Source organism: Astatotilapia calliptera, chromosome 18 (genome assembly GCF_900246225.1).
Source record: "Astatotilapia calliptera chromosome 18, fAstCal1.2, whole genome shotgun sequence".
Lineage (NCBI taxonomy): Eukaryota > Metazoa > Chordata > Actinopteri > Cichliformes > Cichlidae > Astatotilapia > Astatotilapia calliptera.
Window position 1 is genome coordinate 25,442,260 of NC_039319.1, and position 27,638 is coordinate 25,469,897.

The 27,638-nt window shown below is 40.3% G+C and overlaps 1 protein-coding gene across 3 annotated transcripts in view; it reads left to right on the top strand.

Annotated features, from left to right (window-relative positions):
• The window catches only part of LOC113011259 (low-density lipoprotein receptor-related protein 8-like), an 82,576-nt gene that overhangs the window by 1,198 nt on the left and 53,740 nt on the right, over positions 1-27,638 (top strand). The gene's annotated exons all lie outside the window — the stretch shown is intronic.

Below are 27,638 nucleotides of genomic sequence, written 5' to 3' on the forward strand. Positions count from 1 at the left end.
TGTGCTTCAGCCTGTGTATTTTAAGTTGTGTTTTCTTATTGTGTTAAAAGTCATGAACCAGAAAATGAACCCGCATCCCTCCCAGGTTTCTGCCCTTTCATAGCTTTAGATTTTTTTTTGCTGGCTTTGCTATCTTATTAGGATTTTATCAATTTTCTTTCTACTCACGCATTGTTCACAACGGCCCTGATTCCATAAAAGCCAGCAGAGTTTACAAAGACGCACAAATGCAATCATGCTTTGAGTGAGGATGTGTGCGTTCGCCTCAGGCTAAGAGCGCGTGCAGGTGATTTCATCCCTTCTCCTCCTATAAATAGAGCACTCAACAAGCGTGTTTTCCTAAAATGCGGGTTGATTGGGTGGAACCATTTTCCAATCATCTTCAAATGAAAAGCTGTCCAGGTGAGGGACAGACTGCGTGGTGCATCGCTCCAGTGCACAAAGCTCTGACAGGTATCTTGGATGTGTTGTTCTGGGTGGAAATAATAGAATTCTGCTTTCCTTTTTGACAGCAAACCAGTGGCCTATATTTTGAAAGAATGCTCGTGCTGAAACCAGTGAAATTGTGCCAAAGCTGAAGCCGAGATTTGCGTGTTTGCAGTGCAGCTTCTTTTGTGTCTGGGTTAATTGTGGCTCGGGAGAAAATTCTACACCTCCCCACGCGATCTCATGCATCTCTCTGTTTTTATGTTTTCTCTCTCTCTCCCTTTCTCTTCCACAAAACTCCATCCCCCACACAGACCTGTTGTATACAACCACCTTATACTTCCTATGCGTGTATGGAGGTGTTTCCCTGTTCTTTCCTTGCTTCTCATCTCCGTCCCAGCAGGACGTGTCCTCAGGCACGCAGAAAAGCAGGTCATTTGGAGCCTGTTTGCTCCTAAAACATTCATGTGTCACTGTTTCAGACACGCACACGAATTCTGACGTTTGGAGAAAAGTGATTGCTCTGCCAGGCTTTATTTCCTCTGTATTTCTTTCATAGGAAATTGTTTGTGGGTTTATTACCCCCTCGTGTGTTTTCCATAAGGAGGAGCTTCTGACACATTTAGGGTTTGAGTGAAAACACTCCCTCTGAAAGCCTTTTAAGCTGAGACTTACTGTCAGCCCACCATTTGATGATTATGACTGTAAAGCATTACATGTTGTTTTATTAGAGAGCGGTACATGTGTGGCCTTCACTCTGTGTCCATCTCCTTTTCCTGTGTGGTCTGTTGTATCTGCGTGGGCAGGCGCTTGTTTCCCTGAGCAGAGATGCAGGGTTTCTGTACCCGCTTCTCTGTAGTGTGTGATCAGAGAGATGCTAAGGATGTTGGCTGTTAAAATTGTACTCCTCTGTACTCTGGCAATTGTTAAAGAATGATTTACTTATCTTTGAGTCATTCTCACAGGTTGCCTCTGTAAGCCGTTTTTCTCTTTCTCCATGTGAAAAGACAGAAGTCAGCCGGTGTTAGGCGGTGAGGTGAAAACCTGTACAACATATGCTGCGTTGGGGGGAGAAGGTGCTGAGGATTTAGCTTGTAAATACAGCAAATCCTGTTCAGAAATGACACCGTTGGTTCTCGTTGGCTGTGAAGCGGTAGCATTTTTTAAATTAAGTTTCTGAATGGCTGAGTGGATTGTCTCACTTTTTTTTTTTTGCTGAAAATATAATATTTCATAACACAATGCCAAGCCAGATATTTCAGTGACTGAATGTGTGCAACAGACCATGGTTATGAAATATGCTGACAGGAAGGAGCTGCAGCTCCTTATTTGTCATGCCAGTGTCACTTTCTTTCTAACCTGACTGTCGCTGGCAGAACAGGTGTCTAAAACACACCAGAATTTCTCATACCAGTAATCTTTATGCACCATGGTGCTTCTCCATCCTTTACCCTGTTTTTGTTAACACCATCCCCCACTAGTTCACCCCCGAGACTGCAATCCCTATCACTCAGTACACCCCTACCATCCCCCCATTATCAAACTATTCCCCACTGACCGTTCACTCACTGCGGGGACCCATACATTCATACATGCATAATTGCAGTCCCTAACTATGTACAGACACATGTATGGGCCAGACACATGTTAGAATAAACAGAATCACATGAGTACTAATGCATGTGCACACTGTATTTCTGCAGCAGAGAAGTTCAGTCCATATATAAGAAACTGTACATTTTGTTTACTGGTTGCATAAGTTCCTGGGTGAGGATGAGACGCAAATCCTCCCTCCCTCTCGCTGCATCTGGAGTTGACAGCAGTGGAGGCAACAAAAGAATTCCTCCTTGAATTCTTAAAGTCCAATTTGTGCCGACTCTGATGCGAAGTCGGCGTTTAATCCTCGTCCTGATTATAGCAGCATATCGCCCACTTGCCATCTATCTGCGCTACCTTCAAAGTCCAGAGTGTCCGCTTGACTCTCCTCTCATCCTCGGATGTGATAGGAATCTATTTCATTTGCATTCATGAATTTAACATTCACACCTGCAGGGAGGCATTTCACATCGCCACGTAGCGCTCAAAGTCTTCTGTTGTTTTACACCGCGATGCAGAGTCAGCAACAGGCTGCATGCCTCCTCTCTTTGTCTTCTCTTAGTTAATAAACCTCCACCACTCCCTCATTGCCACACTCACTTTTGAATCTGCCGGCACTCCTCCAAACCTCCCGTAGTCATTTTTTTATTTCTTTGTTCTAAAGCCTTTCGGTGGATGCAGATTCTCTGCTATAGTGTCGAAACCACAGGCCTGCTAACACACCAAGTTTCAGGAAATTAAGAAGCCTCTGTTCAATGCTTGATAAATGCTTGTTTAAAGCTCTATTAAGAGTCCTTAGAACTCACACATCTGAGGCACACTGAGGTCCTTTTAATAGCTTGAGTGCGAAGAAATCGGTCAATATTTTTTAATATGGTCTACTTCGTGCATGATCTGTAAATTGGTTTTATGATATGAGAATAGGTAAGATTATGTCAGTCAATATTATTGTTTTTTTATTTGGCTGCTTGCTAAGTTCTTGAAGGCAGACAGTGCCTCCCCTGCTGACAGAGTATTTTTTGTCATCAATTCAAAATAGCTCACTGGATTTTGTTTTGAAATCCTTCCTTCTTTTTCTTTGCTTTATTATGCTTATGGTATTTCTTTGGCTGCAAATAAAACTATCTGTTAAGCAGTAAGTCATCTTCCGCTTATCCTCTGCATTTTATTTTTCAAGGCTTTCCTCTTTCAAAAAGGGAAAAGTCCTTTGTTATCATAAATATCCACATCTCTGAATGCTCACTTGGCGAACTATTTTTACATACTTTTTGGAACAACTTTGGCCTATCTACAACATCTTCACTTCTTTTTCTGCACTCACGCAGCAGATTCCCACAGAAAGCTAAATGGACTCCACTTTAAAACTCTCTACAGCCTCATGACTCTCTGTTTCTGTTGGCACTGACGGCTGGTCGAACACGCTTCCCGCCAGCTCTACTTTTTGGGTATTTCCGGCTGTTTTTATTGCTCTGACAGGTTATTTTTCTCCTAGCTGTGTTGACATCACCCACCCAGGCTAGTTGACAGCAATATTTCACAAAGTAATGCCGACTGATCAGACACGAGGAAACAGTTTTGCCACCTGCTGAGATCTACTTGTAAATTCAGAAAAATAATACCATTCTGTGTGAGGTTCTGCTTTGTGTCGCTGAGGTTTCAGAAAAAAAAAAGATGCCTTGTATTTTTGGCTTATCAGAGTTAAAAACATTTCTTGAGTGAGTGTGTTTCACCCCACAGTGTCTGAATCTTTTTTGTCTGTGTTCTTTGAAGCTTGAGTGATTGAGTGAAGTTGAAGTGATAGAAAGTGGGAAAAGAAATTATTATGACCCTACAGTGTGAGTCTGGGAGGTTGTTTTGTGTTCCTATCAAATTCTCCCCATAATCTCCACGGCTGTTGTCAACAGACACAGCGTGGAAAGGATTACGCCTTTATCTCTCCAAGCTATGAGGCATTTTTTCTGTCGGGTCTGTGGTCAATTTATGTTATGTTAATTCACAAAGATGTGATAATGCCTCAATTAGTCACCAATTTGAAAAGCTACGATAAAGCAAATGTTTTTATTGCAAAAATGTATGGCTTTTAAAACATGTCAGTTCGGTAAACAAACTGATCTTCTGATCTTTCTGATCTGTCCACTTGATCTTTTCCTCAAGAAACATAGTCTGTGGAAGATCTTTGAGATTATTAAGCAGTTGTGGAAGTTGAAAACTTCTGCCTAAAGAAGAAAAACAAAATAATGTTTGTATTACTGCAATAGCAAGTGTTTTCCCATTTTTAAGGAGAATAACAGCAGTAGTGTTCTATTTCCTGTTATGTTGAAAAACATGTCAACAAGTCCCCTGATGCACCTTACTAGAGCATTTAAGAGCTTTATTCTTGTTTACAAAAACAGAGTTTGTATAATTCTTATGAGCTTGAAAGTATGAAGGTATAACTACCTTTATTCTTCAACACATTTCTTTAAGTAGTCTCCAGGAATAGTTATTTATTCTAGAGACACTCAAAGCTCTTCTTTGGATGTTGGCTGCCTATTGTTCAGTTCTCTGTCAAGATGATCCCACATTGCTTCAATAAAGTTGAGGTCTGGGCTCTGGGGAGGACAATCGTTGCTTATAGCGTTCCACTGAATGTTTTTCTATCTAGATATGCTTTTACTGCATTGGCAGTGTGTTTGGGAATATATTAAATTATGAAATGCTTTCCACATGGTATTGCATGCTGGATCAAAATCTAATGGTACTTTTCTGTGTTTATGTCAAAGTGAGAAACTTAGCTGTAGCTAATGAAGATGATGGTAGTAGCTAGAATTCTCTTAAAGTAGCCAAATGCCTCATGATCAAATAAGTAAAGGACATGAATGGATGAATGAGATTCCTACTGTCCCAATATGCAAGTTACTTCATCATCAATTTTTTCGGATCTACAACAACACTGGCTGAAATGCAGTCTCACAAACTGTGACTGAGCCCCCACTGTGTTTTACAGATGGCTGTGGACACACAGTGTTGCACCTCTCTCCCACCCTCTGAATATACCTCAGCCTTTTCTCCTTGTTTCCGTTGATTAAGAATGGCTTCTTGACAGCCACACGTCTACTGAGACCATTTCTGATGAGGCTTCAGTGAACAGTAGATGGATCAACTGAAAGGCCAGATGCATCTCTCAGGTCCTGTGTCAGACCTTTGATGGATTTTTTCCTGTTTCTCAAGGAACTGATTTTCAGATACTGTTCATCTTCTTTATATAGTTTTTTTTTAGGCCTGGCAGTTCTTCTGTTGTCCTCTACTTATCCAGGTTCCTAAACAAAACATAAACTGCACATCTTAGCTGTTTGGGAATCACCAAATCAACTAAAGAAATTGGAAAAAAATTGGTGTTTTGTGATAGGCTACTAGTAGCAAAGTGCCTAAAGATACAAAAAAAAAATTGGTTCTAAGTTGTCTGTTATGTGTAGAGACTCACTGGTACATCGCTTGAGTTGTCTTTTCTATGCTTGACTGATTCATAGGTACGTTTTAAGTAATTTGACAAAGAAAAACATTCCTGTAAATTTGTTTAGGTACAGGGACTGGAGTTAAAATGAGTAAAAAAGCAGCCAATGTTCAAAGAAGAACTTTGAAAGACCTTCAGAAAGCCTGGATAATGTTTGCGAAAGCAAGCTCCTTAGAAGCAAAAAGTTTTCCTCATTATGTAATTTATTTATGTAGTCTAAAAAAATCAGGTCCAACCTTCATTTACGGGGCGATCGTGGCTCAAGAGTTGGGAGTTCGCCTTGTAATCGGAAGGTTGCCGGTTCGAGCCCCGGCTCGGACAGTCTCGGTCGTTGTGTCCTTGGGCAAGACACTTCACCCGTTGCCTACTGGTGGTGGTCAGAGGGCCCGGTGGCGCCAGTGTCCGGCAGCCTCGCCTCTGTCAGTGCGCCCCAGGGTGGCTGTGGCTACAATGTAGCTTGCCATCACCAGTGTGTGAATGTGTGTGTGAATGGGTGGATGACTGTATGTAAAGCACTATATAGATACAGGCCAGGCCATTCATTCACAGCGATCTTGAGCAATTAAAATGCTATAAAATGTTTTTAAATCAGCCTTCAGTCAAACCACAGTCCTTCTGGAAACAGCTTGTTACAATCCTGTTATCTTAGAACCCCTTTTTAAATGAACGTGGTTTATTTTCAGTGGATAACGGAATTAAAAAAAGGAGCTCACCAGTAAAAATCTGATTTGCAAATTTGATGAATTTACTGAAAATAATAGGTGTTTAACCCCCCCCAAGTTCTCCTCTGCATGTGTAGACACCAATAGAAAGGACTAACTCAACAGTTCCGGTTCAACCCAACAGCACACTTGGAACAAATGCAACACTAATTACTTCCAAGACTACAGTGTGGCAAAAAAAGAGAAGCGTATATTTACCTACATCTTTATTACGATAAGAACTAAATGTACGTGCTGCTATATAGTTATAATTGTTGTGAACCTCGACTGCTCATAAGCGTCAGAACACGATAAGCTCATGTGTCGTTCTGTTATAATGTCTCTGGTTTTACAGATTAACCAGATATTTTCTTCCACATTATGCTAACTTATCGACGTGTGTGCGTGTGTGTGTTTGTGTATTACTATTTGCTTGTTTGCTGGTCCTACTGGCCTACTGCCCTGTATCTGCATGTCTCCAAGCCAGCTTGCCCTAAGTGATCATTAAGAAGTCTGCAGCTCCAATTGAGCTATTATCTCAGATTAGTGTGTGTCGTTACACAACGTTGCAGAGCGAGAGAGAGGGGATTAATGTGGGGGTATAAAACATCACTCAGCCTCAGCCTCTTCCCATCATCTGCCACATATTTATCCCTTTTTCCACTTGTCTTTTTAGTGCCTTCACCTCAGTGAAAACCATTTGTATGCATCATTTTAAAGATTACACCTCCCAGAAATCTGTGTTTATTTCAAGGGATAAAAAGCAGATATTTCTCCGAGGACACTCTTAGCAGTGTGTCTCGCCTCATGAAACTTACTGTTTCAATTCTGTTGAACTACCGAAATACTGCTGAGGCACTAAAATAACTTCATCAGCTAAAGTCTGTGCAGAGAATCTTTATTATGGAGTTAACACTGGGTTCTGGTTTCAATATTTAACTGTTTTAAAATCAATGAAAACTTTACAGGGCTGGAATTTTAATCATATCGTTTAAAGGCCGTCATTAACCCAAAATATTTAGATATTTAGCTCATATTTAGAGCTTTTCTGTGAGTTAATGGTGTAAAATGTATCCTGTAAACTCTAGAGCAGTGTTCTTAAAGTACTGGAAGTTACATATGGTGGTGAGGTAGGGCACTTTGTGTTTGAGATCTGGGATGCTTGTTTTAACTGATAAAGTGATTCTGTTACACATCCCTGTAGTTTTTTGTAAAAGTGATTCAGTGGCAGTGAAATGAACCCAGGTCACTTTGAAAATCGATAAGACACATGCTGGATGTTCGAGAGCGGCTGCCTGCTCTGTGAACCCAGGCCTTGGGCCCGCTGGCATCCAGGCAGACAGCGCCTTTCATCCAGAATCACTGTCAGGAAAAAAAAAAAAAAAAAAACAGACCCACAAGGGATGATGTTGGCACACACTCCAAGAGCTGTGGCACTTAGCAACTTGTGACTCATTTTGGTGAAAAATGCGACTTCATGTGACACAACAGCCGTGCTCATGAATCTCTTCTGACAGCTGCGACAATGTTGGGATTGGATGATTGTGGCTGTGAGTATTACTTTATTTTGATTTATCTTTTTTTTTGGATGAGTAAACATATTCATCACAGAACTACTGAGGATATTATGCATCTCTGAAGTCAGGCCAGGGCAACACAGAGCGTCAGCACTGTGTGCGGTAGTGAATTGGAATGATGAGCAAATAGCTATGACACAGCAACCATAGCCCTCGGACTCTTTCGTTTTATTGATGATTCAATGTAGCCGGATAAAGTATGAGTGTCACCTCTGCTCACACAGGCCATATTCGCTTCCTTTTGCCCAGCTACATACTGACTCATTACATCGCCACCATCACAGTGTTGAAGCTTTGCATGCGGGCTGTCACTGCGTTGAATCATACCACCTGCCTACATGTCTCCACCTTTACAGCAACCATCAGAACAGTGCGCGTAGCTTGAAATGAACTGTGGACAATCCAGCTGGCCTAAAGAGCCATTCAAATCTCCAGACAAAGGGCGCAAACAGTGGTTATCCTTATAACAAGCAATATCCTATTGCATGGTTGTCAACTGCAGAATTGAGCAAACATAAACTCCCTTATTAAAAAGTAACTTTATTAAAAATGTTAACATTACAATTTGTGGACACGCAATGAAAGGCTGATAAGTGGCATACTGACTTTACTATTTGAGATAATGTAAGTCATTTTAAGTTAGCTTTTGCATTTATGCAACGTTAGCCATTGCTAACATTTTACCCTGTGGAACATAGCTGATTCAAAGTCAGGCTGGAGCTATCATGGCACAATTTACACTATATGGTAGTTTTCCTGTGCTTCTGGGTTTCTTTCTTCTTCTTCAGCATACAAGGACAGACATGAACACTTGTAGGTGTATGCTGCCCTGCCAGTGCCGTAAGAATTGCAGTCTTAGGACATATGCTGCCTACAATACCTGTCCTAACAAAGAAAACAAGTACTATTACATTTTCAGAATTTTGCTATTGAAATGTGTTGGAACATATATCATACATACATCATGTTTTTTTTAAAGTAAGTTTACAAAATGTAAGTAAATTGCTGTAAAAAAAAGCCTCAAATATCAGAGTAAGGTTCTGAAATTTCTAGTTTTGCCTAAATACTATCACTCAGTTATATTTAATTTCCCATCGCCTGAGGAAATGCTATTAGCTTCCCTTTCCTCTTAAGGAATGACATATAATTAAATTTCTGCAGAAATGCAGAATGTGTGAGCTAAGCCTAAGTTAAATGAGGGTTTTATTGTGTCAGGCATTGCATTACCTGAACAGTCATAACAAATTAGAATGAGACTTGAACTAATTTTCTCAGCAGTAGAGATTTAAGCAAGAGAAGCCTTGAATCTGTACAGACGTGGACTATCAAATGATTTCTCTTCAACAATGACCTTCCAATTAGCAGGAAAATGGTTTTACATGGGCTAATCAAATGTCTAGACTGCTAGATCTGTACTGTAGATCTGAACAAAGAAAGATTTGCCATTTTTTGACTAGAGGAATGTAACATAACCATCCGTTCAGAGTAACTTGTTTTGCTGTCCCCCGCAGGCCTTTCTTACATCAAAGATTTTCAGAAAGATGCTTTCGCTCATGTGAAATCTGCATTTGAAAACAGCAGCAGCAGACCCAATTCGATTATTTAGTTTTCCTTGAAATATTTTGTCTGCACACAAAAAAATGGGCTGTGTAAACCTGCTTGGGTGTGTTTTGATTTAGATATTAACTATGAATGCGCAAAAACACACAGTGAAAAATCTTACCAAAATCTTGTAGCTATAACTTGGTTTTGAATTTGTAATGAAACTTATTTTACCATTATTTTCATGTTTAATCACACTGCTGTGTGGAGGTTTTAATAGATTTCTGCAGGCAGAAGGAGAAAGTACATCTCATTTCAGAAAAGGTCAGTCATGCCTGTTTAATTTATAAAGCTTATATTTAAATCATAGATATGATTTAAATATAAGCTTTCTAATTTAATCATATATAATGACATAATGCTTATTCATTATTCACCCTGTCTGTGTGTGTTAACACAAAAGTTGTGGCTTAGTATTCGAGCAAAAGTTTTCTTGGAAGTAGTTGGAAATGCAAGCAGAGAAGTGGGAAACGTTAGCTAGCAGATGGTTTGTCTGAGCCGCACTTGACCCCGTGTGCTTCCGGCAGGAATATTGCGATCAAAGCTGAGCGGCTAAGCTCTGCCTAGAGATAGATATGTTTTAAATGCATAGCCATTGGCCCATCACACGTACGCACATAGTATGGATGCACAAGACACACCCTGGCTGCACACTGAAAGGCATTGAGTTCACATGAAATGAAAACGTGGTCTATTTTATTGGTTTGTGCATACCCTTTGTGAATGGGTAATGATGTAATCTCTTGTGACATGGATCACCAGAAAAAGAAGAACCACACTGATGCCGAGTTTAGAGAAATAAAAGGAGTGAAAGAGGAGGCAGAGCCAAGGAGGGTGTCGTTGCGGAGCGGGGCAAGGCATGGGGGCAGGGATAAAGAGTGCTGCAGTGTCATTGATTTTAGAGTGGTTGTTTTGCTGTGTTATTGTTCAGATGCAGATCAGATAAAGTGTAGCCGATAAGACACACAGCCAATTAGAAATCAGCTGTAGTCTCTCCTTTAGAGAGGTGAGAGTTGAGGTTGAGTTTTCTGTTGCACTCTGCACAGAAAGAAGACAACTAAATCGCTAAGTTAACAGAGACAAAGCTCTTACTCAAGCATGAGTACAAAACTAAAAGCAATGCCAATTGGTTTGAAAGAAGAGCCACTCACTGCAGAACATCTGCTCAGGCTCAGGCAGCCAGGCTGCTGGAAACACCTGGCATTAATGCAGCTTTCCTGCTCTTCTAACACGGCTGTGTGAATCAGATTTTCTGTGTTTAACTTTAAGTCAAGGAGTGGCAAAGCAGCTTACACTGGGGGTTCAAATATATAAATATATAAAGTCATTGTGCTATTTATTTATATTTCATTCATGCTATTATATCTCTGTTTTACAAAATCAACAGGGATACTCTATTCAAAATATTACTCTATCACTTTTCACTTATATGGAACATATAGGGAACATTTCTGAAGAAGCAATGTTGTGTCTTGTAAGATGATGTGTAAGATGGTGATTACAATATTAGATACACAAAAAGCAATCAAATCTGGATTGTTGTGCTAGTATTTTTGCTTGGACAAGACTACTTCTTCCAGCCCTGATTACATTGTAGCTTACCAATAGTGATGTGTAGCCTGTGTCTTAAAAATGCTAGCCTGGTCCATTTGTTGATTGCACATGAAGGTTGATGGAGGCACTGTGTGCTTCCATCAGCCTGTTTGCAATCAGTCCAGACAACCCACTCTTTTCATTTTAGGCAATAAAACCTTTCCTCTTGATGCTTTGCCTTGCTGATATTAATATAGGTAAACCCCCCCCTTTCTTTTTTACGTTACCAGTCCACCTGTCATCTCTGAATTCTCCCTCCAAACTCTCTCAAACAGTACAAGCGGGGCACTGGATCTGCGAACTGATTGAAGAGAGTACTGTCTATATGGTTCAAGTGCTAAAGCCAAAATGCATGTATGTGTGTTAGATTATGTTGCAACATTGGTTTTATAGAAACAAATAAGTGGCTTCCACCAAAAAATTTAGTTTTTTTTATTAGCAAATTGTAGTTTATTGTTAGTTATAAGCCTAGCAGGAAACCCATTAACTGCATACAGTTTGGTGAGCTCAAGCTTAAAAAATAAAATATTGACCTCTAAGAAACAGTATTTCTTACAGGATTATTACAGTGTGCACATCTATCGCTTTTGTTTTGTACCCATTTTGTATGTGACTCCTCCTAAACCATGACATCAATAATTTACAGTGCTTTTTTACTCACTAATCTGCAAAGTCTGGTGCAGAGAACTATTACTTTTTTCTATCCACACAGCAGAAGTCACACTTTTGCATATAGTACAGTACCCTGGCCTACTTTGAATATCCACTCCACATATATTCTTACAGGGTAGAAATAGGAGTGAAAATGTCCCAGAAAAAACCTTCATTAAATTGCCTCATGCAACATGAGGATGCTATTGCATCGTAAAGCTACAACACATTTAACACAGCCCACTGGAAATGATGTCATGGTGTTTAAGGAAATGTGCAAGCTTGCATTTGCTTTATTCTACGGGCTTGTAAAATTGGCTTTGTAAATGCAAAGACTAACCAATCCGGGTTGCGTATAAGACTTACATGTTTTCCGATGAGTGTCCCAAATTAAACTATTACCAATGTTATACTGACAGTCTTGGCATGTTCCCATAGGCCTTAAGGGTGATGGAGTGTGGTTACTTGTTTAATCTGCCCAGTTTGGCATGAAATCAGTGTTGTGACATTTTAGTCTTTAGGAATTCAGACCAAGTCTGCTGTAATATTCCTCTGCTCAGTACGGCTTAAGAAAGAACCATGAAAACAGCTAATGAATCATTTCATTTCTCTACTATTAGTTTAAATGAGGCCAACCGAAATGCTACATCTCTGATCTGTAACAAGTGTACCGTGCTTTTAATGGAACCATCTGAGCTTTGCATGCATGAAAGAAGCTGTGGTAAAGAGCCTAGCTGCTTTGTCACTTTCAGCTTTTCCAAAGACACTCAGTTGAAGACGTAGTTTGCTCATGCTGATGCATATATATTATAGTCTTTTACTGCAAAGAGAAACAGAGCAGAGCATTGAGGTAGCGTTGCATCTTTTGAGAGTAATGTGAGGTGTTTGGATTTATCTATGAATTATTTACCCAGTGTACTTACAACTCCAGATGATTTTCTATGCTTGGTAGCAAACATCCAGACCACATCTAACCTTGTGATCCTCTGTGCTTCGAGGTGTATTCAATCTCTTAATAATTATTACGTTTAAAGCATTTCACAGCTTATATCATGCGCATGGCATGAGGAGAAGTTGCTTTGTGCCACTTTGCTAACACAGAGAAGCTTTGGCGGTGAGGGGGGAAGCCTTTAGTCACAGTCTGAGTAATCTGTTTCTGTGGTGGGTTGGTTCAGGATTCTTTGATTGGACAGTGGGTATTTGGTGGGTCCACACTTAAGAATATCAGCTCTCACAGGGTCCATCAATAGGTGTCTGTGACTTTGTTCTTCCTGCCTGACTCTAGTGTGCAGTGTGTGAGAAGAAGAAGAAAGAAAAAAATGCATGCATTTAGAAACAGAGAAACAGACGGCCTACTCAGACGTGCAGAAGTGGGCGAATATGCGTGAGCGCGTGTTATGTTTGCATGTAACTGTCGGGTGATGTTCAAACAGCAGCTAGGATTAAAGTCTGAGCATGTCTTAATTACACTTTCTTGTTGCTAGGGGCAGACTTTCTAGAACAAGAAATTTGACCTCGGGCAGTATTACAGTTATGTTAATTTTCGTCTGCAGTGGGAAATGTAAAATCTGCTCTCAGTGCCTTGTCACAGCAATTTCAGTGGCTTAGTCTGCAGGCCAGTGAGGGTGTTTCTGAAAATTTGGTCTGCAGATGCCTTTGTGTTTTGTGCTATTGGAATCAGGTCTTTGCAAGAGAAAGGAAGGAGAGAAGAAGAAAAAGAGATGTGGCTCATTCTCTGCATAGGGTAAATGGCTAATCTCCCATTTCTCATTACAGCCCCCTGGTTAGTATAGAAATTAAAATCCAGTGTGGCACACTTTTCCTTATACGGGACTGACTATGGTGTAGGCTCGCTTCATACGTTTGGTTGCTGTGTAACCGAGAGTGACAAGTCACTCTTTGACTTACTCTTAAATCCAGTATTATAAACTCAAGATGCTTAATGGAAGGCCACTGGAAAGTAGACTAATGAGACCAGACATCATCCCTTCTAAAGGCTTTTAAAGACATACGGAAACAGGAATGTAATAATATAGATTGCCCGCAAGTGCTTTTGTAGATTAATTTATAAAGTACAAGATCCGCATTCTAAATGAGAGAATCATCAGAGACTCAAATGCCCGTAACAAATAGCTCTGGGGCTTATTTACACTTGGATCCTGTATTGATGTAAAACCCAGATGCAACTTTTCATGTTATAGACAGATTTCCCAGCATTCCCTTTCAAAGTGAAATACTGGGCAATCACAAACGTTACCAAACTGCATTAAGGTTCTGTATCTAATTGAAGCAGAAGCTGGATTAATGTTACCCAGTGTTCCCCATTTCTTATCAAATTGGCTGCTGTGAAATAGGTCATTTAGAAAAATTACAATCTTGATTGCACCTGCTTTAGTCTGCCTATCATTTTGCTCTCAATTAATGTTTTCTCCTCCTCATAGCTGAAACCTAACCTGAAGGTGTCCTTGAAGCTATGCTTAACATAATAAGAGAGTTTATTCCTGCAATGATGGGTGCTGCTCTGAGAAACATGCTGCAGGCTTTGGCATAACATCTCACTAAATCACTCAAAAGACTAAAAAGTCAAGCTTAGAGGTCTATTAACAAAGCATTTTAGTTTTGTAGCTAAGAGCTGTTGAAAAAGACACATAAACACGTTTGACTGTAAGTTAAAGTGTTGTTTTACTCAGATTATTCATACACTTCTTATATTCAGAAACACTATACACAATGAGTAACTGTACTTTAAATATTACGTATGATTGTGGCGACATATTTCCAAGGGAGCTCTTTATTTTACTTATCACTTACTTACCTTGTTACATTAAAAAAAGAGTAAGATCTTATACAAATGTTGGTGTGTTGGATAAAATCATACTACTTGAATCTGGCCAAAAATTCTTTTCACTTCAGCTTTTTTAGTTATGGTTTAGCTCTGTTGGTCTATATTTTCGTTGGATACATTGTCCTGAAATTTTGTCCCAAATAATGAATCCAAATGATAATCCTGTGACTTTAAATCCTTGAACAGCTCACACATGGACTGCTATAAAAATTGGCCACAATTGTTAGCATGCTAGCATTAGGGCTGTGCCGTATCATATTGTCTGCAAGGATACTGATATGAATTTAAGTGCTATAAAATTTTCAGATCTCTGTTGATGTGCCAAATTCTTACTACAATACTGTACTGTACCACTGGTACAGTATCATAGTTAGACATGGCCACACGCTGATTTTTTTGAAGGACTATTTTGAACTCTTGAGCCTACGCCATCGCGATTTGATGAGCGTGAAGCAGGGCTGACTGTGGAACTGCATACTCGGTGGATAACAGCGAGTAAATCACAAGTCTGGAGACAGGTGTTTACTTAGCTCAGTGCCCAGGGCTGTTTTCCCATAGCGTCCTATAGGACTAGAAGGTGTTTTACGACAGCAGGTATCACACTCCCATATGCAGAAAGGCTATTGCAGGGACTTGAATTCAAGTTCTTGTTTTATTTTTTAGCCATCTTTAATACTAGTCTATGGTTAGTATTTACATCAAAGTACTGGTTTGCCAAATTACAGCCTGACAGACAGGCTAACATGGCTGCATGTTATGGTTGCAAATATTTCCCATTACCAAATCTGCCTGAGAACAATAGGTCCACTTTATGAATTGTGGCAGTCAGATCTTAATAGTGAATGATAGCATTTGGTCGTGGAGTTATAATTACTTTTGATTGTTAAGAGGAATGTCTCCTGTGTTTCAGCCACATTGAAACTCAGAGGAGAATCTTCAAGTGAAGGGCAAAATTGCTTTGGGATTGACTTAATTAATTTCCATTCCATGATTATTTTTTTACTTCATAAAGGAATAGCCCCCCCCCCCCCCCCCCCCCCCCCAAAGAGGATTTAGTCAGAGCTGAAGGAAGATTATCAGCAATATGATAAAAATTGTTAATTTGGCTTTAAAATACCCAAGAATACAAAAATAACAGGTCAGGGCATAGATTTTCTCCAATAAGACAACGTAGACTTTTTGTTAGTGTACATAGAGCGATCATACTGTGTTGTCACCTGCCAAGAGAAAGAAAGACAGAAGAAGAAGAAGAAGACAAAGAAAACCCTGCATTCAGATTGTTGCTCAGCAGGTCAGACTCTCATTTTTGAATCACAGCTTTTTTCTCAGATTTCTAAAAGCCACTGTATCTACTTACACTGATGATAACACTGACTACAGTGATTCTGATGTGCATTTAAAGGCTGAAGTACTGTTGTTACTGTGTGCTGGACTATAGGCATTGTATTGGTGGTATTTGTTAAAGCTCAGATGTTTAAACACTATGATGCTGTTGCGTGTGCACTGTCGCAGTCATTGAGCGACAGGGGGTCAACAGGGGGGCTGTTGTGAGCTTGCTACTGCATTTTCAGGCGAAGATAAATATATATATTTTTATTTCTTCATCTCATCCAACTACAGCACTAAACTCGCAGTGCTGATGTTCCTAAGTGAACTGCTTTCACTGTGCTAACTTTCCTCAATCTTCCTGCTTCTTTTTTTAGGCTCATGTTATAGTTTTGAAATCTGGATCGACTGCGTTTTTATAGATGTGGACTTCCAAGATAAGAGATTTTCGCTCTACACTGGAGAGTATGAAATGCTGTCCTTTTCTATGCAGGGATATCCTTGAATATCTCCTTCAAGCAAGCCTCTGAATCCCCTGCTGTGCCATTAGCAACTGATAGTAAAGTACTGTGCCTTTGCTGAATACCTGCAAGGTTAAGGTGTGTGGACAGTTTTAATTTGAAGCAAAAAATTGCAAAGAAAGATTTTATGTGTGCAGTCGAGGTTTGCTGAGTGATCAATACATATCTGAGGAAAAGTTCTTTGTAGACTGTTATAAGGCTGTGATGGGGAATGCAAGGCCAGGGACTCAACACAGTACCAAAGGTTATGACCGTTACAGATTATATAAGTTATGTTCATCGGGGTCTTGGTTTGAACTCTACGCAGACTGTGTTCTTTCAGGCTATGAGGAAGGAGCATCTGGCTGCTGTGCTGATTTCTATCGAAGCATGCAGGAGAGGCTCTGGGGGAAGAGCAGCAGTGACGGTGTCAGCTGTTTGGCTGAGGGACCTGTCCTAAAACTGTGTGTGTCTGTGTGTGTTTCCCTGCCAGGGAGACTTTATTAACCAAAAACTCTGGGGCAGGTGACAGACTACAGCAACCAGCTTGTCTTCGTTCATTTGGAGGGCACCTTATTTAGATAGTTTACCGCAATAAGCAGGTGCTTTACCGCATTTCTTTGACATTGCACTGTTATCTGCAGTGGTTGCTTATGTAATGTTTTTAAATGGTTTGCGAAGGTTGTTGTTTCTGTGTGTGAACGGTCAGAGAATCAGCCATTTATCAAAAGTTAAGCCTTCACCGTTTTATCTTAACACAAGAGGCCACTCCATCTGTCTAGTAGGATTAGATTTATTCTGAAGGCTCCTGTTTTTCTGCTCATTTCTGATAAAAGTAGGATTTGGGGCTGCATTCACTAGCTCTAACTGTGGAAAAGTGTGCATAATCTGACCCTTGCTGTGGACTTAGAGACAGCAGTAGGGGCTGGTTCCTATTTAAACTTTGCCTGCAGGACATTCGTGTCACGTTGATGTAACACAAACCACATTCAACACATGAAACAAGGTAGTTCATCAAAGATGTACTCCTCTCTACTCGGTGCAGACTCATTTCATTCCCTCCGTTACACCCTCTTCTTGTGTGGTTCCCATCACTTTTTCTAGCAGCTTTACTCTTGAAGCTATGTCTTTCATATTTCACTGGTAATGTCTTCTGGGCTCCTCTCTGACACTCCTGGGGTCTGATTGTTCTCCCTGCTGAATCATTAGCTGGCTGCTGGATTTAATATAGGGAACACAGTGGAGAGAAGTACCTGTACCACCAAGTGTAACTGCAGAACCACTTGTACAGTAATGGTTTTAACTCCATAATGAGATGAGCACTAAAACACCATTTTCAAAGAAGGTAGAGTGCAGCCTGAAATAAGGTGTAAACTGTATTCTTAGATTCACCTTCTGGTGTCTGATATGATCTCTTTTCTTATCTTTTTTTTCTAAATTACAACTTATACATAAAATTTAAATCCCATAAATTCATAAATGTAGTGTAAATAGAGCCTGTAGGTGCTGTTTGCGTGTCTGCAAACAAATTGTAGAAATTAGTTGCTTTCTAAAATGCAGTAAGATCTTACCGGCTCATGTCACTTTTTCATGCTTCACTGAATAACATGCTGAGTCCTCTGCAAAATTGGACTTGCCTTTAGTTTGTATAAAGGCACAGTGTATTCCAGTGACAGTGCCAGGTTATAGGATGAAACTGTTGACATATGGCTGTAGATCAACCATATTTTGTGTCTCTAAACCAGGAAAAACACACAGGAAGAAAGGATTTTAACAGAAGGTCAGACACATGGAGAAGGCGTCACGCAGTGAACGCTGGTGTACGTGTGTATGTGTGTCGTCCTATATTTGTGTGTTTGCTTCTCTTGGCAAGCTTGTCTTGTAAGCGCCAATGTATGCGTTATATCTGCAACATTTGTCAGTGTGTCAGCTCTGTGGTAGGGTGTACACGGGAGTGTGCCTGTCCACCCACGTGTATACTTCATATATGAGCTTGAAGATCAAAAGGCAGCAGACTGTCGCAGGAGCGTGAAAAAAAGCTCCAAAAAGGCTTGAAAACCTCTTGAGAAACTGAGATACAGATGTGTCCTGTTGCTTTCTTACAGATGCTTGTGCACAATCCACTATACTTCAGTGTGATGTTGCTCCATGATACTATTGGCTTCAAGGTAAATCTCTAGGGATTTAGGTAAGCTGGACCTAAAAAGTCTTCACTAAAAAATATCACTCCCGGGCTTCCTAAAGGTGACTAAGGAGCTTTTTAAGCTGAGGCTGCCCAGTCTTTTGCTTATAAAGGTGGTTTTTGTGTCAATGTGACCTGACAGGGAGGGAGAGAAAACATGTCTTTTTGGAGGCTGTGGGCTATAATTAGCACAGTGTAAGTCTTTGGCCAGTACACAAGGTCAGAAGAAAAGCTGGGCAGTGAACAGCAATAAGTAGCCTCCCTTACCTCCGGCATTCTGCATTACAGCATTGTGAGTTTAGTAATTATAGATGTGTGGTAGTCTTTACATGATCGGACATGACTTTTTCTTGCCATATTATTTTTACATGGCTATTTCACCTACAATCAAAGTTTTATTGATTTTTTTAATGTTGCCGATTAAAACTGAGCACTGAAATGAGTTCACGCTTTTCACAATACTTCGTCCGTCAGTGTGCAATTTTTAGGCAAGTGTGATTGCACTTGTGTGCTACTTCACTGACGTGATGAGTATTGAACATTAAATGTAATTTGCCAGAGATTAAATAAAAGTATTGGATCATCTATTAAATATAGACTGCATTCTTAAAATAGAAGTGCTTTGCTGAAACTTTATTTTCATGTGACTATTTTCTCAGTATTACTGAACCAACACAGATACAAGCAGTTGCCTAGAAACAGACAAAGTGGTTCTTATTGGCCTGTATGCTTATCTTCTTTTAATGAGTTCAGTGTCTCTTGTATAAAAATCCTGAACTCTTTTCACCCCTTAGTTTTTAACCATTTCCTGTTTTATTTTGAAATCATTCATGTTTTTCACTATATATGTCTTCTATTATTATTTTTTATATATATTTTGTTGCTGTTGTTTTGTTTGCCCAGCCAGGTGCCTTCCTGTGTATTACGCTAAGCTTTCAGTTAAAGTTTGCGATTTTGTGAGGATACTGTGGGATCTTTTTCTGCGCCCTGTGTTTGTAGCCTCCTCTCCCGGGGATCGGCATTCCCTTACAAATTTAAAGGAAATGTTTGTTGTTGGTTTAGATATCACAGCTTCTGTCTTAATATTTAGAATGGTATAAAGTCTGTGTAGAAGGACCCACACACACACACAAACACACACACACAGCGTGTACAGCCGTGTACTTTCTGGATTGGCACACACACTTGCACTGCAGCTCTCCCAGATTGCGCACACCTCCTGACGAAGCCTGCTTCCTCTCCACTCCAGTGTCACTAAAAGCAGTAGAGAGCTCGTCAGTGCCATCACCATCACCTGTCCGCTCACCTGCCTGGCACCACCCCTTGAGCTCACTGCACCACCCCTCCCCTGCAGCTGAGTGAGGGACCACACCTCTGCCACAGGTTGTAATGTCATATCAGTAATCAAAAACTCAAGGCCCATCTTCTGGCCAATTAGACCCAAATAATGAAGCTTTAAATCACCATAACTTTGAATAGTAACAACCATCATTTATCACATGCTATTTTAATTGCAGCCCAGAAATGTAGGTCATGGTAGGGGTAATCAATCCATTCTCCTGGCTTTATCTTATTTCATTTGGTCAGTTTGTCCAAAAGGATGAAATGCACAGCACACAAGAGGGAAAAGGGGAGATTTCATCTGTAGATGCCACTACTTGGCTCTGTGTTTTTTTGGATCAATACTCTATCAACCAGTGCTGAGCTAGAGCTTAGTCCTGTGTGGCTTTTCATCTTCCTGTTGGTTCCAGTGGCTCACCACTGACCACACAGACCTGAGTGACAGGAGAAAATACGTAATGACATCCTCTATTGACAGATAACAACAGATAAATCGAATCAACAAGAGAAATTGTTTGCTGCTCTGAGGAGACTTAGCCAAGCTACATGAGGTTTCTCTGCACAGGCATGTATCTTAGTTAAAGGTAATGTAAATGCCAGAATTAATCTAATTAAATCCTGAAATTATTTGCGAAAAAACAATTTCAGGAACAGCTTGTCCCAAGTGTTGTCGATGCTACGCTGTATTTTGTATGCTATCATGATATCCCATTAATTTTAGCAGGGTTAGTCATTTGCATGCTGGTTTAAGCTAACGGGATACATAATGTTTCCTGCTTCGACAACACTCCCCTACTTCACTCTGAGCTAATGAGGCCATTTGTCTTCTGATCCACAGGAGAATGTGCTTATCACTGCATTACCTATTAAGCTTCTCATGGCCCCCAAAATGAAAGTGCTGTCATTAATATCCTTCACGGTGAAAAAAAATCAGAAGGAAGAAAATAATTCTTCTCCAAGGGGCCGGGTGTGTGTGTGTTTTTATGCATGTGAATGTCAGGTGATTGAAAGCTGTCTGCTTTTCTGCTCCAGAGCATCACTGAGTGATTGAGTGTGCTCTGCTCTTGACTCGGCACATTAATATGTTCACTCAGTCACACGACCACGTGTCCCCACAGAAAGGTTTACATTTTGAAACTTCATACTTGGTATTTTGAATTGTTACTATTTCAAACATCCCAAAATACATACAAATAAATGCATGTTAATAAAAATAGTCAAAATTGATCAAATTTAGGTCGTGAATATTTGAAATGACAAATCATCTGAACCAGTATTTAAAGATGCACAACCCCTGTACCAAAAAAAGCTTGTGACATGGCATAAATTTAAATTAAAACAGAGTGCAATAATATGCAAATCTCATGCACATTTTATTTAAAACTTAAAGCATATCCATTTTTTAAACTGAGCAGAAGTACAATTTTTAAAAAATGTAAGCTCATTTTGAATTTGATGGCAGCAACATGTTGCAAAAAACATTTGGGCCAGGCCATGTTTAGCACGGTGTTGCATCCTCTCTTCTTTTAACAACAATCCATAAACATCTGGGAATTGAGGAGAACAGCTGTTGGACTTTTGGGAGAGGAATGTTGCCCGATTCTTCTGTGATACAGGATTGTAGCTTCTCAGCAGTCCTGTATCATTTCATGGTGAAAGGTCTGGACTGCAGGAAGGACACAGCTGCATGTGGCTTAGCACTGACTTGCTGAAATATGCATCCTGTTTCTCTTCTCTGAAATTTATAGAATTTCAACTTTGGATGATGAAACTTTGCCTCAGTCTATTTTAAATGAGCTTTGGCCCAGAGAAGACAGCAGCATTTCTGGATCATGTTCACATATGGCTTCTTCTTTACACGTTAGAGCCTGCATTTGCATAAACTGCATTTGTAGATGTCACAGTGAGCTGTGTTTCACAAACAAACGGTTCCTGAGCACATGCAGTAATTTCCATGGCAAAATCAGCCTTATTGTTAGCGCTGAGCTTCCTGAAGCCGATTATATGGTCGAGCAAAGGTACTGCGTTCGCTGTCCGCTCCACTCCAGGGACTGCCCGTCTGCCTGCACTGAGCTCTGTTGTCAGTTGGAAGCAGTGTAAAAAGTATGTGTTACAACCGGTCTTTGGGCCATTGATGTTACTGCTGTTGTTGGTACGTCAGTCAGTTGCGAAGGAAAGCAAAGTTATAACATATAAAGAGCTGAAGTGAAACCGAGTGTTAAAAGCTATTAAAAGTGTGCACTGCAGCCACTGTCTGTGTTTTTCATACTGTATTTCTTCTGAAGTTTTTTTGGTGGCGCTCTGGTGAACTCCGCTGTCGCCCCCCTTTCTGTTCCAGCCCACTTGTCAATCAGTCAACATTCAGCAGTCGCTCAAGTCACCTGCATCCGACAACGTGCAGTCAGGATCTTGGAGAATTGCATCGGAGAGTCTCGGGTGGTTGAAAACTCATCTCCCCACTCTGTCTGGCTGAAAAGTATATGTGAACAGATGCGTTTGCAGGACCATAAAACCATCCTGGGGGCATGAAGACCAAGGACATCCAGCTTTTTGTAAACTGGATCTTTGAAGCTTGTCCTTTCTAAGATGTTCTTTTTATACCCAGTCATGTTACTGACCTGTTACTAATTAACCTAATTAGTTGCAAGATGTTTGCCCAGCTGTTTATTTTTTTAAATTACCACTTACTTTTCCAGTCTTTTGTTGCCATGTCTCATTTTTTTTTAAATATATTGCAGACATCAAATTCAAAATTAGCTAATATTTCAATGAAAAAGTAAAATGTCTCAGTTTAAACATTTGGTGTTTTTATATTTTATTGTGAATAAAATATGGGCTCATGAGATTTGCAGATCTTTGAGTTCTGTATTTATTTAAATTTTTTCATATAGTGTCTGGTCTTTTTTTGAATTGGGGTTATAAGATGTTATCACATATCTGCTGAAGCTACACTTTTCTTCCCAATTTCCCAACAGAGGTACATGTGAAAATACAAATCGCTTACACAGTAAGATCAGATATTAAACAGTTTTGAACCTGTCAGGTCTCTAACACAAAGTCTCTGCCATGCTCGATTTTGCTGAAGAAAGATTAGCTTCTTTACCAGCCAAGTGTTTTTAGTAATGAGACCGTCTGGTGATGATTGTCTCATGTTTGCTACATGACAACAAGCCTCAGTGAAACATCTTCTGACCAGTGGGCTGCTTATAGGGCTGAAATAGAAGCCAGTGCAGAAGCGCCAAACACTTCAGTTCCTCTACGTGCCACTTGAGGCTGGCCCCGAAAGGTGGTCAATCCCCATAGACTTCCATGTTAAAATTGTTTTAACCTCTATGGAGCCCTTTAAAAATCATATATGTGGATACTTGAATTAAATTTTGTAGCTTTTCCAGCAGATTTGACTAATAACATGGCTTGTGTGGTATAGTTTGTGACTCAGTTTTGTGAGTTCTGTGAGTGAAATTCTAGTGTTTTGTTAGTATTTTAGCATTATAGCCAATATGTGCATCTCTGCACCTGTACAGCTTCTAGATGCAGCTTGGTAGCCAAGTTGGGAAGCGCCCGCTCAACCAAATATTGTCACATGTCGTTCTAAAAAATACAACATGGTGGTGGCTAAATGTGCCGTCCACGAGATGAAGTCTCAAATGCCATATTAATCTAGATAATCTATAGATCTGGCCTGATTCTGACAATATAGTCATGCCGTTCATTTGTGAAATTGACAATAAGAAGAGTTAAAGGGAGAATAGAAAGAGTTTATTACTATGCTAGCAACTGCATGAAGCTTAGTTAGCCATTAGCCAACAGTGCTCATGAGCCTTGTAATTTCAGAATCTAAAATCTAAATGCTTATTTATCCAGCTATGCGAACTTTTAGCTTGTTAAACTGAGATGCTAACATGACAGCACTGACATGACACTCGGGTAACAAAAATACTATTAGTTTTGCAGGTAAAAGATGTTGCCTGGAGATGGAATTTAAAATTTAAAATTGAAATAGGAACACAAAGAGGGGGGAAATCCTTTCCAGGCCAACATGTTGGGCCAGTTGAGTGACCAACCATGTCGTTGCTATCTTTTTAGCCATGTAGCTATCTTACATTAAAAGCAAAAAAAAAATAAATAAATAAAAAGTTTAAAGCTTGTTAGAAGCTCCTCAAGGCATGATAGAGCATATTTCATTGCAATTTATACACTAACACCCCCACCGCTGAGGAAAATCATATATCAGTCACATCAGCAGTGAGCCAAACTGACTTATATCTTATTCATATAAGGCTCAGCATCAGCCAAATGTAACAGCAAAACCAATACTTCATAGAGGCCTGCCAAACACATCCACTTGAATGGTTTTTAAGAAAGATGAAAAGGAACTGGAGCAGTGAAATGTTGACAACATCAGCCTCAGAGGAGGAGGTTCCAGGTGGGTTTGCCAGAGCATAGAGCTCCTTCCCACTGTACCTCCTCTAGGAGACATAACATGGCTGGGTGAACTCCCCTGTACAGCACCTTCATTCTCCCTGTGTCACGTCCCATTTGTAATGCTCACGACACGAGAATCAAACGACACTGGATTGCTTTTGTTTTTGAATTTTCTCAGATGCACGAGAGGCGTGCCTCTGTGTAATTGTCTGCCATTTATACTTAAACAAAGAGATGTACTGTTTTCAGCGTGTAGCTCTGCAATGCATGTGAGTAGTTGTGTGTAATTCATGTCAAGGGGATTTAAGTTCAGTAAGTGCTTTCTTTGGCAAATGCAGTACAGTAATATTGCCTGTTCCTATACAGTAAACAGTGTCCATTAGGGATCCATAAAGTATTATTATTGTTTGTCACCATTAGTCTTTGTCGCTATTATTCACTTGTTATTTCTCAGCTTTCCATCTAATGGCCTACCTCCTGATTCCCTTGTCACTTTCCCCTTCAGCCCACCCTCATGGTCCCCACGCCCCACGAGCCTAACATTTTAAAATGTTTCCTAATTAAAGCAGAAAGTCATTCCAAGCAGATGGCATGAGCTGGCCTAAGTAATTATTGCCAAGTGAACCATGGCCCCTGTAGACCTTGACTGAAATGAGTCGCAGGCTCAGTTGTACTGAGTAAGAAGCTCAGCATCTCAGCAAGAAACTGCATGACATGGGCACGCTTGACCTGGAGGGGCCACATACTGGATCAGTGTGAGATTTTCAAAGACTTTGTCATGCGATCAAAAACAGTCTTAAGTACACCCTTAACCAGCATACCACAGAGCCTTACGCTCTCATCCTGCCCCATCTTTCTTTTCGTTCATCTCATGGGAGTCAGACTAATTAACACGGTATTAATACCCATCCAGAGATTTGAATGCAGAGGAATGAAAGGTTTGTTTGGGAAGTTAAAAATGTTCAACTTGGTACTGAATAAAACATTCACTGTACTGTGGCTTTTTCGAGGATTTGTAGGGAAGATCTTATGAGTCTAATTATTCTGTCGCAGGAGGTGTGGTACCTTTAAAGCTTGTATTGTGCCCGTGGGTACCCTGTGTGTTCCTTTTCCTTCTTTACCCTGCCAAACCTACATGAGTGATGATATATTTTAGAAATATGCATGTGTGTTGCAGGAAGCACACAGTTTGCATCTTTAAAAGTGATGTGCGCACACTGCTAATGAGTTTATACACTTGAGGGGAAGATGGGTTAAAAGGATATCACAATCCCCTGTTTGCCACATATTGTCTGTCTTCACCTTTAGTGAAAGCCCACATTACTAATGAGGACTCGTGTGTCACTTAAGCTACTTAAGCACCGCTCTGGAAAACCAGCACACTTTAAGCGACTCAAGAAAAATAACCATCAAAGGGTTTTTGCTTTGTTTTGTGGTAAACTTAGAGGCCTGGGATTTACACAGGCTGAGAAAAAAGGAAGGAATGACCTAGGGTTGAAAGAACAAAAGCAGTAGAGAGGGGGAGTCGTGGAGAAAGGGGAGTGTTTCTCTCAGTAATGTAATAAGGTCAGCTCATAACGTTTTGCAAGAAAAGGCGAGAACGAATGTTAATTTAGAATTTTTTCAAGTTAATGAGACAGCGGTCTGTGATAAACACACTCACTGCTGAAATGCATGTTTATTGGAGCGACCCTGTTACACACTTAATAATTTCCTCTAATAACGTCAGCAGGGTTGAGTTGTTACTGGTTTGACGCCGACTATAGGCGCAGGAGAAATTGGAGAACGGGGTAATTAACAGGTTTTACAATTACAATACATTAGAGACAAGCAGGTGTTGGGTCTGTGTTTCCACAAACCCCGCTAATTCTAGAGACTTATTCATCATGAAGAAAACAAGACAGTCGATCGATCCATTACTTGCGCAAGGGAGGCCTCGTCTGTGTCCAGCACGACAATGACCCCAATGGTGGCCTCCTCTCGCTGCCTTTTATTGACAATCCTCAAACAATAGTTTACAAAGCACCTCCCCTTGCAACCCCCCTTTGGTTACATAGACAAGGCACTGTATGTAAGTGTGTGTGTGTGTGTGTGTGTGTGTGTGTGTGTGTGTGTGTGTGTTACCTCCTGCTGACCAAAGGGTCATAAACCCAGGAAGTTTACATCAAAAGAAACAGATCTTTCAGATAGGATGTATCTACAATAAAACCTCCCCCAGCACAGAGTGGCTGGAAAGGTGGTCAGGATCAAAGGAATGGCTTTGATCCTACTGCTTAAACTAAGACTGTACAAATTTAAGAAACACAATGGCAACATTCAACAATTAGCCTTAACAGCAGGTTCCTATTTAAGTGCTTCTTGGTGACAGCTGACTGCTTTGAGGTGGGTGTGCAGTCAACCTGCTGCACGCTGCTCTGATGGATTGTGAAAAACAACATTGAACACCTACCCCACAAATGAATACTATGAAATATTCAGGCGCTGCCATAGTTTATCCTGAGTAACATACACTCTTCAGCACAACGGTAAGTGTGCATATCAGTGTCAGCACTAAGATAAAATCCACCTTTTCTCCCAAAGTGAATTTGTAAAGGACACAGACAGCATCTGGTGGTAAATTTAAATAATATAATACTTCACAGGTTGTCATCCATAAAAGTGCACACACAGGACCGAGCATGCAAATTGCACACTGCTCAGTATACAATGCATGATGCTACGTTACAGTACATGATGCAATACATTGTAAAGTAATGCAGTGTGTCCCAGGAATGTGCTTGCAGTTTAAATGTTACTCTTGCTCCTCTACCATTGCTCCCCAACAATTTGGGAATTTCATTTTGCCGGGAAACAGCAGGATATTATTTACACATGCTCAAAGAGAGGTTTAAATTTAAAGACTCATCTTACCTCTTAATTGGAACTACAGGCATATTGCTCGTGGTGCAGGAGCTGAAGTTGAAGTCCTTCACAGTGTTTGACCTAAAGGTTTGTTATAGCTGTGGCATAGAGAAGGAAATGTCGGACATCAAGAGAAACCTTTTTTGCCCAATGTTTGACGACAGCAAATAAAACCAAGGTCAAGAAAGAAGCTGCAGTAGTAGGAGCACTGCTAGGAAAGCCTTTTGAAATATCTTTCTCTATTTCTTTACAGCCCCTCAGCTAGATTTAAGCTCCCAGGACAACTCTAAATGCTATATCTAATTTGAAACATCAGTGCCAACATTGGAGCCAGCTTTGAAACAGTCGTGGCAGTGTAACAGCACCACAGATCGCAGCTGAGGGCTTTTAGCCAGTGATTTATTAGACTGTAGCACAGGTCCAGCTGAGGAAATTGAATGGCTCTGCCCTCTGCCTGTATCCGACTCTCTTGCAATACT